The following is a 12,115-nucleotide window of genomic DNA, read 5'->3' as shown; positions in this document are numbered from 1 at the left end:
ACAGCGAGGCGCGGCCTGCCTGAGGCTGGCCCGGGCCAGCGGCGCTACGCGACCGCCGGGACCCGACCTTGCTGCCAGCGCGGTTTCTATCCCCCCTCAGGGCCCGGCGCAGCCCGCCTCTCACAGCGCCGCGGGCGCGCGCCGCCCGCCCTCAAGGGTCGCCGCGGCCGTCCCGCCGCTGCCGCCTGGCACGGCAGTACCGGCGCCAGCGCGGCTCAGACCTGCCGCTAAGCGGCTGCTCACTGACACGCACCGCGGTGTCGCGGCTCCCGCGCACCTGGCGAATGCCCGGGACGCCCAAGCGCGGCGGAACCCGGCCTCTCGCCCTCGGGGAAGGCACGGCCGGTGAGCTGCCGGCATGCCTGGCTGGCTGGTGCCCGGCAGCCTGCTGGGGCTGGAGCCCTGCCTTTCGTGCCCGGCTTACGGTGCTTTTCATCGGGAAGGAAGCACAGAACTGAGGTTCGTGCAAAACACTTCGTACAACTCTCTCTAGTTTACAAACAACTGATAACAGTAAACGCAGCTGCACAAACCAGTTTGGCTTGCTGGGGCCACAGGACAGGTTTTCCAGTTTCAAGTTCCAGTGCTGGCGTGGGCAGTTTGATAATGTCTCGGTTTTATCATGGGACCACTACACCTGATCCTTTGAAACGCATTCATCCCATCCCGAATCTGGAGGGAAGAACCTACAGGTTGTAGCCATCTGGTCAGCTCAGTGAAGAATGTAGTGTGCTGTGCAGAGTGCCTTCACAATCTTTCTGTGTCGATGTTAGTAGCCGCAGGTTAAGAACCATTCTGTAAAACTAACACAGAACAGAGAAAAAGAAATTAAGAAGAAAAAAAGGTGAAAGGCTTGGTTCTTTCAATCCTGCTTTTCTTAAAGTGAGCCTGTAGTCTCCCAAGTTAAAGACAACCTTCATACCGCCTGTTCAGTCTCAAAAGTGCAGTAGGGATATGATTATTAGGGGAAGAAGTGTAGCAGACTGGATAATTTCCAGTTGTTTCATTTCCATGATACATAAATTCAAGAGTGCTTAGTATCTAGAATACTGGAAATACACTTGTCTTTTTACATTAGCATGCACTTACCTCCCTATGTACTGTGTTTTGACATTTATATGTATAAAAACAACTTAAAGAATCCATCATACTGAGATTTTGTCACTCTGTTGAATGTGTACAGTGAACCTGCACCTCTTGGTGTATATTGGGCATGACCATATCTCATTCAACATGCCTTGTTAAATGCTGTTTGTAGGGTCAAATCATCCAATCAGCAAGTTCTAGTCTACAAACCACTGGGTTTATTAGAAAATAAATATATATACATAACAAACAAATACATATAGTCTTCCTTAACTCCAGTCTTCATTTGTGGACACCCTGCTTGATGCCACATTCCAAATAATAATAATAGATCCTGACAGCTGAACTGATTTTTTTTTTCTGGATGTAAACTCACTAGCCAAACATGTTTGGTCTTCTTTACATGCTGGTAGTGTTTTTTTAATCTAACAATATTTAGTCCGCAACTTACTAAGTCACTAACAAATCCAAATATAAACAAATATATTGACATAACGTTTATTTTCTACATTGCTTATTTCTCAAGCTTTCTCACTTTCTCAGTTATAGGGAAACAGCTTGATCCTTCTGAATATGAACAGAATATTTTAATCTTTGCTAGATGAAAACATAACTTTAAAGTACAAAGAATCTTTAAAATAGTTTAACTAATAAGTTTTTCCAACAACACTGTAGCGTTCTTAAAGCATTTGACATTGCAAATCCATAAACAAATAAATAAATCTGCTGTTTCTAAACAGATCAGAAAGCTTGTTCTGAGTTACGTAAAAGTTGCTATTATTTCTGGTTTCATTGGTATTCATTGGAGACTGGGAGTTGTTTCTGAGGGATAAAGGAAGGTGGAGGCTGCCTTTTTATACAATGTGGCTGTAATTTGGTTTCATAGATTTACAAATTTTGCTTGAAGAAACGAAGGAGACTGAAAGGATGCGACTGATTCCATTTGGAAGACTGAAAAGTGAAAAAAAAAAGTTGAGGCAGAGTTGGTAAGTAAGAGCAAAGGAGGGAGAGCAACTGAGTAAAAAATGGTTAATTATGCAAGAATGACAGATGTAACTCTTAAAAAGCATGATTTGTGAATGATCCATTTCAAGGTGCAGGGGAATGCAAAATAAACTAGATAATGCACTGTAATATATGCATTTCCTGTTTTTTTAGACTTGCCTTCTTCTAAGTTTCAAAATAAACTACAGTAGTTTTCCTGTGAAGACTTCATTATATATGACAATGTAATTCATGGAAGATTTCAGTGACTGGAATAAAAATACAGACCAACAGTGGAGGGCAAGTGCATGAAGTTCTCTGATGTATAGCACATTAGTTTAGTTACAGAGGGTTTCTTTGCAGTAGCTCAGCAACAGGGTCTCAGTTTGCTGTATGTTATGAAGTGTCATTCTAAGTTACCTATTATTGCTGGCTCCATATATGGATTTTTTACATCTCCCATAGCAATGTTGTGTTGGAGTTATGCATAGACCTTTAATGTAAGTGGACATATTCCCACTGTTTCCAGAGACATCAAGAGGCTTCATGAAAATCACAGACTGTATGGCTACAGAGACGTCTTACACAACATTAAATTATCTAGTATATTGAAAGACGACTTGAATAGACCCAGGCCTTTTCTCTCTATAAGAAAGCAAACAACAACTCAGAATTTAAACAGTTTAGAATGAAAAGATAATCCAGCAACTCTATGTAAAGATCTGATAACAGACTCTGGCTTACTGGGGTACTTCACTCTGAGCTCCTCTATTTCAAACTACAGAATAAGCAGCTGACCAAAATGACAGCTATCTCAAAATCCTTGCAGATACTGCAAAATAGTCTGGAGTATCCTTTTTGTTTTTTTTTTAAGTTGTCTACAGAATCATTCCCACATGCAATCACAGAATCAGCTTGCCACTTTCAAAATAGGGATCATTGTCACTTTAACCAGGCAAATCTGAAAGATGTGCCGGGAAGAACAATGCTAAGTTCTACACTTTTATAATCAAGAGTGTACATATTTCTTGCATCAGACTGCATACACATTTCACTTGCATCAGACTGACTGCATACATATAGTTCAGAAGCATATGTCACAGGAATGGCTGCAGTGGCCATGCCTGAGATTTCTGAATATTTTGCCTTTTTATGTTGGGGGATATCCACAGATTGGGACACGTGCTCAATATCCTCAGACATCTTTCAAATTTGATCTCTTGGCAGAAAAGAGAACATATCTGAAAAAATCTGGATAGATGGCTGGGCTGTGTAAACTATCTATCCAGCCAACCATCTATCCCAGTCGTCTTAAGAGACCAGGAGGGAGAGACACTGTTTGCAGTTGGCTGAGGACAGGTAGCATAACCTCTGTTCTGTGTTCTACCTTCTGCAGATTCAAAATCTATTTTACTGTGTTGTACCACTTACTGTACGGCAAAATGAAATTAGTATTGTGGCTCTGGAAAAATAACACCTAAAAGGTGGTTTAGGTTAATCTGTCATATGAGAAGTGGGAGGCAGTGTCCTTCTCTAACCAATAAACAATTGCAGTAAATTGGTGTTTTAATTGTCTATGTACAATACTAATTCCTGCTTAGAGTGCAAGGAAAAGTGAAAAAAAGCAAGAAGGTTACATTTTTTATAAATAATCGTCAAATTTTTAATTGGGTTGAATTTCATGCAGCAGCATAACACATAAATACTGGCTCTGTAGAATTTTTGCCTTGAGTAACTTGGCATTTTTCCTCAATTTCTTCTTCCTTTTAATTGCTGTTTAAGTATTACATGCTTTGAACAACTGAATAACGTTACAAGTTATTTTGCTGAATCAACATCCTAGTAAATGTGCTTTATCATCATGATACGCACATTTGCTGACTGTAGCACTGAACTTAAATATCAAAATCTGCAAAAGTATTTTTAAGTTCTCCTTTGTGTTTCCTTGCATCTTCAAGTATAGATTAAGGATGGTCATTATTTTTGTCCTTTAAAGTCAACATCTATTTTTATTCTGATTTCATGTAGTATATGTTCTTTATATTGGTGTGACAATAAGGTGACAGTGCTTATGCTATTGTGTGAAGTCTATTTAATTTGTTTCTCATGGAAATTTTGAAATCTCTCAATGAAAACAATGATTTGTTTTCATCTTCAAACTTTACACAGTAGTTTTACCATAAACACGTAAAATCTTTTCTTTCAGTGCAGAATTTTGCTACTTTTATGTGTAGCTTGATTTTGTTCAGTTAGTTCTACATGTAAGTCTTATATAGCATTTGATACATCTCATTGCTTAATGTGGATTTTCAGGTTTGTCTGCTGGGAGGGTTTGGGGTTGTTTTTTTTTCTTTCTTCCTATATATCACTTCAAGGATCAGTCTGCAAGTTTTATTTTGTAGTAATCAGAATTTTCATGGCATGGAAATTGTGGGCCTCTGAAGGTTACTCTTCTTTTTGTATTATTTTATGTAAGTATGAACCTGATAAGACTGCACCAAAATTAATAGAAAATCATTGATTGGACATTGGCTTGGACTTTTAGTGTGTTGTCCTGGGTCTGATGTTACTGATTTCAAAGGATTATTTACAAGTAACTATTCAGATTGGAAGAAAGGAACTGAAAGCAAACTCTCTAATTTACTTTTATCGTGTTCCTTCAGTGGTGACTGTCCATTTGTTAATAAAGTTATCTTACTGTAAACAGTGAAAATCTGTAATACAGGAAACCACATGAATGCTATTGGCAACTTTTGAATTCTTCTTTACTAAAGCCGCTATTATTATAAATGAATCTCTAAGTGACTATGGGAATGCATTGCTATGGTAACTATGATCCACAACAGCAGCTGCTTGCTTTTCATTGCTGTTGCATATATACATTAAAGATGATAATGTCTCTTCTTTCAATTTTAATGTGTTTAACCTGAAAAAAAGACATCAGCATCTCAAAAGCTACACATCTAATGTCAAATGAAGCCAATCTATGAGTTAGGTTTATTTAGTCTTTCAGTTTCAGTCTTAGAGTTGTTGAAGATTAGCTAAAGCCTTAGCTTTAATGTAATTTTGTGCCATGAGAAATTACTTCGTAACACAACGAAGTCCCTTCTATACTGTTTTGTCAGATTCAAAAGACAAGAAGATTTTCCAGTAATTCAGTTTCATAAAATGTCTTTATTATCAATACTTATTAATTTTTATAGTAATTATAGTCAATAGTTATGAAGAAGTTTTCCTCCCTTGCCAACCTTTCCAGGAGGAATATATAATTGGGGCTTCTGTTCCAGTAGGCCTTTTTTTTTTTTTTATGTCCCATACTGTTAAGAACTAAAATCCAGTCAGTTGTCCTCCAGTTCTACACTGTACTCTATTTTACATTTTCAGAGATGTCTTTACATCTAAGCTATGCCATTCTGCAATACCATTTAGATACTTCCTAAACAGTGTGTGTCTTGGTCTACCAGGCAGAGGAAGTATGAAGTGTGTTCCTTACGTCAGTAAGAGTAAAATAATCCCATTAATCTTCTTAACAATCTTGTGAGAGAAGTATTTTCTCTTATCCCTGCTTTAAAGATGAGAAAGATATAACACAGAAAGATTACAAGTCAGATTGAAATCTCTACTATTACTTATAGAAGTAGAATATTACTTGGTATAGAAAAAGGTCAAAAGAATTAAAATCCTGTGTTACGGTTCGCCGTGCTGGTCCTGTTATCTCCTATATCAAGAAATATAAACTCAGACTGGAAAAGGTTCAGAGAAGAACTGGGGGGTGATCAAAAATATAACTTCCTTACTAGGTGCGATTAAATAAACTAGGACTATTCAGTTTCAGAAAAAGATATCATGGAGGAATATGATAAATGTACAAGATGGTGAGTGTAATGGAAAGGCTGGATATGTCTCAGATTCTCATCATCTTTTCTACTGCAAGAACTACAAGAACCAATTAAAAAACCCATATATTAAGCTAGTGGGATCCTGTTTCAGAGCAATAAAATGAGTACTGGAATGGGTAACAGAGCTGTGGAACTCCTTGCCAAAGGACATTGCATATGCTCAGAGTTTATATTGGTTCTAAGGAAGACTGGGCAGGTTCACAAAAGAGAAGCACATTGAGGCTAACTGAGTACACAGAAACTGTACCTGACTTTGGAAGTCCCTGAGCTGAAAAGGATTGCTCAGGTGCAAAAAATCTGCAAAAGTATTAGGCGAAAGTATATGTCCACCCTATTCCTACTTCTTCTTAGGCATCCACTTCATGGATACAGTTAATGACAGGATATTGGTCTACATGGATATTTGGTTTGGCCCAGTAGGCTTGTCCTTAAATGTCCATACCCTGTAAACAGCATTGCCTTTCAAAACGTAAAACAACAATAAGGTATTTGGTCTTACTATATTTGGTTTTCAGACATGAAACAAATGCAAATATTTGAAAGTTGTTGGCAGATCAGGTGTTTGACAATAGGTGCATTATTACTCTGATTATAAAACATTGCATGTTTAAAAGCTTGATCTTCAGTGTAAGCTGAAGGACTCAAACACTTGCTTTCATGTCCATTTATTGACATATTTTTTAAAACCTAACTGAAAGTTTCCTGCCACTGGGATGAATCTTCCGAAGGATGTATTTTGCAAACTTTCAAAAGTAGGGAACATAATATGAAATCACCAAGCTCATTAAAATTAAGTCATACTGGAAGAAACAAAGAAACAGTTTTGACTCTGAAAGTACCTACCACAGTAATGAAATGTAGAACTTGACTTAGAAATTGCTGCCACAAAGGACACTACTTTTTTAATAGTTGAGGTTTTTTTCTATTCCTTTATGAATATAGCTTAAGGTGTGTTCATACCACTCCTGCAGCTCCCCCCCTACCAAAACCTTGCCACATAAACCCAATACACAAATCTTGGAGGAAACTAAGTATTTTGAATATGCTATACTTGCCAAACAATCTTAAAGCTCCACCTGGCAGGTGAATAAGTAAGTATTTAAAAGGAAAAGAGAAATGAAATAAATTTTACTGTCATACAAAGTATGTGCTGGAACAATTTGTGACAGCTAATGAGAATGGTAGTAACGAGAAATATAAAATTAAATCCTAAACTATAATAATAGGAATTAAGTTTTAGTAAGGAGAGTAAAAAAGAATAAAGACAGAACATACTGTATGGCAGTAAATATGTTTAAAAATTAAGGTTAGATGTAGAAAAGATAGAACACAGGAATTGGTAGATAAGTTCAAGCCTTAGCGTCTCAAAACCTTAAAATGTTCCAATGCCATCTAACCATGGAGACACATTTTGCTAGCAAAAATACTTATGTGCCTGAAGTTCTGCTGTGTTCAGAAAGGCTGAGCATCTCTTACAAGCTTTAGTCCTTCAGAATTGAAAACAGCAGTAAGCAATCCTTTGCCAGTGTCACCTGAATGGCTTAATTCAATAGGATGAAGGACACATCTACCAGATGTATCACATCTATCAGTTAAAGCTACTTACCTGCCATCCTGTCTTTGCATTGTATAGGCCCTAATAAAGGATTTTGGATTCCACTTTGAGGGTCAAGAGCTGAAAAGCAGTATGCAACATTCCTTGTAGTGATGCCCTTTGTGAATACAGCCACAACAACCCAAAGACCTTCTTCCTTTGGAATCTGCCAAATTGAAAAATCTGGGAAGTTGGCCTAGCAGTTTGGTTTTTTTTTTCCTTCGTCTCCTACATGAGGATTTAACCTGAAGGAATCTCTTAAATCTCAAGAAGTTTATCAAAATAATAAAAAAGCAAGTCTTGAACAAGGTAAAAAAAGGTATCACTTACCATTTTGTCTTCAAATGGTTTTAATAGGGCTGCCAATATAACTGTCTTTAAGTAGAACTTCTGCAAACTCTATTGTAAATAATTATAATCAAGGGACTGAATGAATAATTATAATCAAGGGACCACACCATTTTAAGAATTTTTGCTAAGGAAGTGAGGATCTTAAATTGGCTTCTAATTAGAAAAACGTTGCAGTCGAAATTAGGCTTTCTAAGTAAAGGATTAAATGCTGAAAGTGTTACCCTGACCCACTAATTGCCTACATGCCCCTCTGTAACTAAGGATACTTTTTTTCCTATGAGGACTCTTCCCACCTTGTTTTCTCCAACTTAGGTCAGAACTGAAGTCACAGACGTCTCAGCTATTGTCAGAACTATCGCAGTGTTCCAGATGCACTAGTATGAATTCCTTACAGGTTCAAGTGTAAATGAGAAATGAACCACTCATTTTGAACACAATTATATCTGATAAGTGAGAGCATCAAGGAGCTGTATGTTGAAGCAAGAAAGAGTAGAGGTTTTTTTAAAGGCATGGAAGGCTCACTGACTCAATGAGAACAGGACTACTAAAGAGAGTTGAGAGATTTTCGTCTGCTTTAATACTGTTATATAAAGCTTTGATTTTTACGGAATGGAGAAAATCCCCAGAAGGTGAAATGAAACTTTTTCATCTTACAATTGTGGATAAAACCAAACTAGTTTCATTACTCTTACATGAAAGAGAACACTTAGAGACAGAACCTGGAGAATAACAAACCACACCAGAAGATACAGATTTTTTAAAAATTGTAAGACTTTCAAAGAAAAGTCTGACCACATAAGAATTTTGCCCACCTCTTCCCCAAAAAATACAATTCAAAAAAGAATGTAAGGTTTTTTTGTAACTGTTAAAAATGTTATTTAGTCCCGAATCAGGACTATGATCATATAGAAGCTATGAAAAGTTTCAGGTTGTCCAGTGAGAGGGATTAGTTTAGTTTAGGAACAAATCTCTTCTAAAGTATTTGTCTAACAAAAGAGAAACTTATCTCCAGCAAGGAAATAATTCTCTAGAACAACTTTTACATTGGCTTATGCATTCTTTTCTTTCTTCGTAGTCAAGCAACCATTGAGGATTCCTAAAAATTCAATAAAACAACCAAAATGTCTTGGAATCAGAATTCTCTTTCAATGTTGCAGTTGCAGGCTGTTTTACAAGTTTGGAAAAAAATCTTGCTGAGAGGTGGAATACACTGTGCCACAGCCAGCACCTGCTAACTGTAGCCAAAGACTCTTCATTCAGAGTTACATCAGCTCTGAGCATGGAGGCATAGTTCGTTCCCATCTACCTATAAAGTACCACAGAGCCGTACCACTGCTGTCCCAGGGTCTTGTAACAAGTTGATAACAAGCCTAGAAGGGTAGGACTGGGGCCTTGTGAAATTAGTTGAAGGCAGCCCAAGCTGGACATACTTTCATCAGGGAAATGGAATAGATGATCTTCAGACATCCTTTGCAACCTAAATTAATCTGTGATTCTGTGATTTTTCCAATTCAGAATTACAGAATAAACTGTTGGTTGATTAAGCAATGGATTTAGCTTAATAAAGGCGTAACCGACTGAAATTTAATTATATGCAATATGTAAGACACCAGACTGGATGATTTAATAGTTCTTTCTGGTCTGGGAAACTATGAAGCTCATTAAAATGCAACCCATTTTTTAATGTTACAATATTAGATATACCACAAAGCAGAAAAATGGATTTGATACATACTGTCACCTGCTTAGCACTTCTACTGAAGCTTTGTTAAGACATAAAAAAATAACAAATTACTGTCTAGTCGGTATAACTTAAAAGCCAGTTCTAGCTAGCTTTTGCTTCAGCCAACAGTTTTGCATGTGGAAAAACATACAGTGCTTATCCTGCTTTGCAGATGAACACTGTAACAAGGCCTACATGTTTGCAGACCTCATAATAAAGACAATTAGAATAAGGAATATCATGGTTAATCATGCCCCAAACTTTCAGGAAAGTTGGTTGCGTCCACACAACTGAGGTTTATATGTATCACAGCCACAGCAAATTCAGCTTAAATAATCCAGAAGGACATGTTTCTTTTATTATAAGAAGCACAACTAAGTAAAAAACTATTGCTTAGCAAGGTGGCTACAGACCTAGGTGAGATAAAAATTAATGAATAGGGAGCAGAGAATTAAAACAAAAAAGAAGAAAAATCACTAGTAAAAAAATTGAGAGAAAAAAAATCCTAAAAAATAATCAAAACATTCATTAAGAAAGAGAGAAATGGGTTTAACCACTCAGAAATTAAAGAGAAGTCCACGGATTCATCTGTTAACTGACAGCTAATTAAAATTTTCTAATCACAGAGAGTTAACAGGCAAAGACACCAAAAAGGGGGAAAGTATTGAATTTGTATCTTTAAAAAATAGGGAGCAAAACCACAACCATTGTTAGAGCAGGAATGGTCAGGAAAATCTTGGGAGATTAACATCTTGAAAGGATGTGTAGAATCCCAATGCAAGATTCCAGCCAAGCTTGAAATTCAGTGATATTAGAAATTATCTTTTCCTTCTGTAAGTGTTGTTATGGTGGCCCACAGTACATATATGACTTTCGACATGCATTTGTCTACAGAAGCAATACTCACCTCAAAAGGGCTACATGGGCATAGTTTATTCTTGGATAACATGGCTACAGTAGCATATTCAGAAATAAGCAAGAGTGTTAAGATGTACTCTTACAGAAATAGAAACAGTAGTCTAAAAGTGGAAAAACTGCCATATGGATCAAATTAGAGATCTATCATAGTGGGAAGAACAAGAGAAATGAGTAAGCTTAGATTCACTAATCACAACACAGATCTAAAGATAAAAAAATAGCCACAGATAGAATGAAAAAGAAAAAACTGATTTCATTTTAATTCACTTACAGTAAATAGGAACTGAAGGATTAGGGATATCACAGACATAAAAGTTAATGACTATTTAAATATGAGTTTGGGAACATAAATTTGACAATAGTAAAAAAAGGCAAAGCAAAATGATACACAGAATTTTGGCATCATATCTATTAATCACCTTAGCGCTATGACAGTGAGCAAAATTTGATCACCTGTGTTCAAAGAAAGGTTTGGCATGCAAGTACACCACGTTCAGAACTCCCATTAAAATCATTTTACTTACTACAGTTTAAATATTACAACTAGAAAGTTAACTTAACCCAAAGCTAGTTGAAACGAATATCCTTCAGTCTGGCTTTGCCTGCAGGATAACAAGTGTGCAGAGGTGCAGGTTGGTTTCTTTTTTTCCTACTCCTTAATTCACTGCATGATCTAGACTTTCATTAACTGTAAAAGGTCTAGAGACCTAAGACAAACAAATATATTTTAAAAAGCCGTTATTCACTTATTGTTTAAATGCTTACTAAAACAGAAATAAAGAAAATTGTTTGACAAGGTGAAACATTTAGACGACAATGAAGACAGCACTGCCAGTAATATATATTTTGAAGTTTCTGACTATCCTAATAAATACTTTTTCTTGTTTGTACTGTAAAGCACTCAAAAAGATGTAAGTTTAAGGCTGGATTTTTTCTATTTATCTGCCTACTGTTCAGGAGACAGCTATACCTCCGGTTTGATTTCATAAGTTGAATTAGCCTTGAACATTTGCCAGGCTCAAAGGCAGTTTAGAAATGTTTGCAGTGTTATTCTAGTCATAAACAGTGAGATAAAAAAAAAAAAAGGCGCCCTATATTTCCTGAAAAGCAACAGTCTGCCTGATTTTTTAAAATTAAAGCACTGGAAGAAATGAGGGGATACAATTAAGGTAGCAGTATTTATTTTGTTCCCATTTATTTCAAATTTGCTTTTCACTGGGTTTGGTCGAAAAATAAGTAGTTCACAGGAACAAACGTTAATGATTGGTTTGACAGATGACCCCACATTTTTTAAACCGGGTTCCATAAAAGACCATTGTATGTTGCTGGGTACATAGTTAGAAAACATTGGTTCATTGATTCTGAAGTATTTAATTTTAAATATCTTGGGTTCAACAAACTTTTGCTGAATCCAGGGTAGGGCGCTCTCAGAACTCTACCAGGGTGCAGCCATGATAGTAATGGACAGTCTGAGCATCTTTCCCTGTTATGAGATAAAGTGATAAAGAGCATGGACCCAAACAAGCTGTGCTGGTGGGGACAGAGCGAGCTGCTTTTTTT

Source organism: Calonectris borealis, chromosome 9 (genome assembly GCF_964195595.1).
Source record: "Calonectris borealis chromosome 9, bCalBor7.hap1.2, whole genome shotgun sequence".
Classification (NCBI taxonomy): Eukaryota; Metazoa; Chordata; class Aves; order Procellariiformes; family Procellariidae; genus Calonectris; species Calonectris borealis.
Note: the sequence above shows the minus strand (reverse complement) of the source record.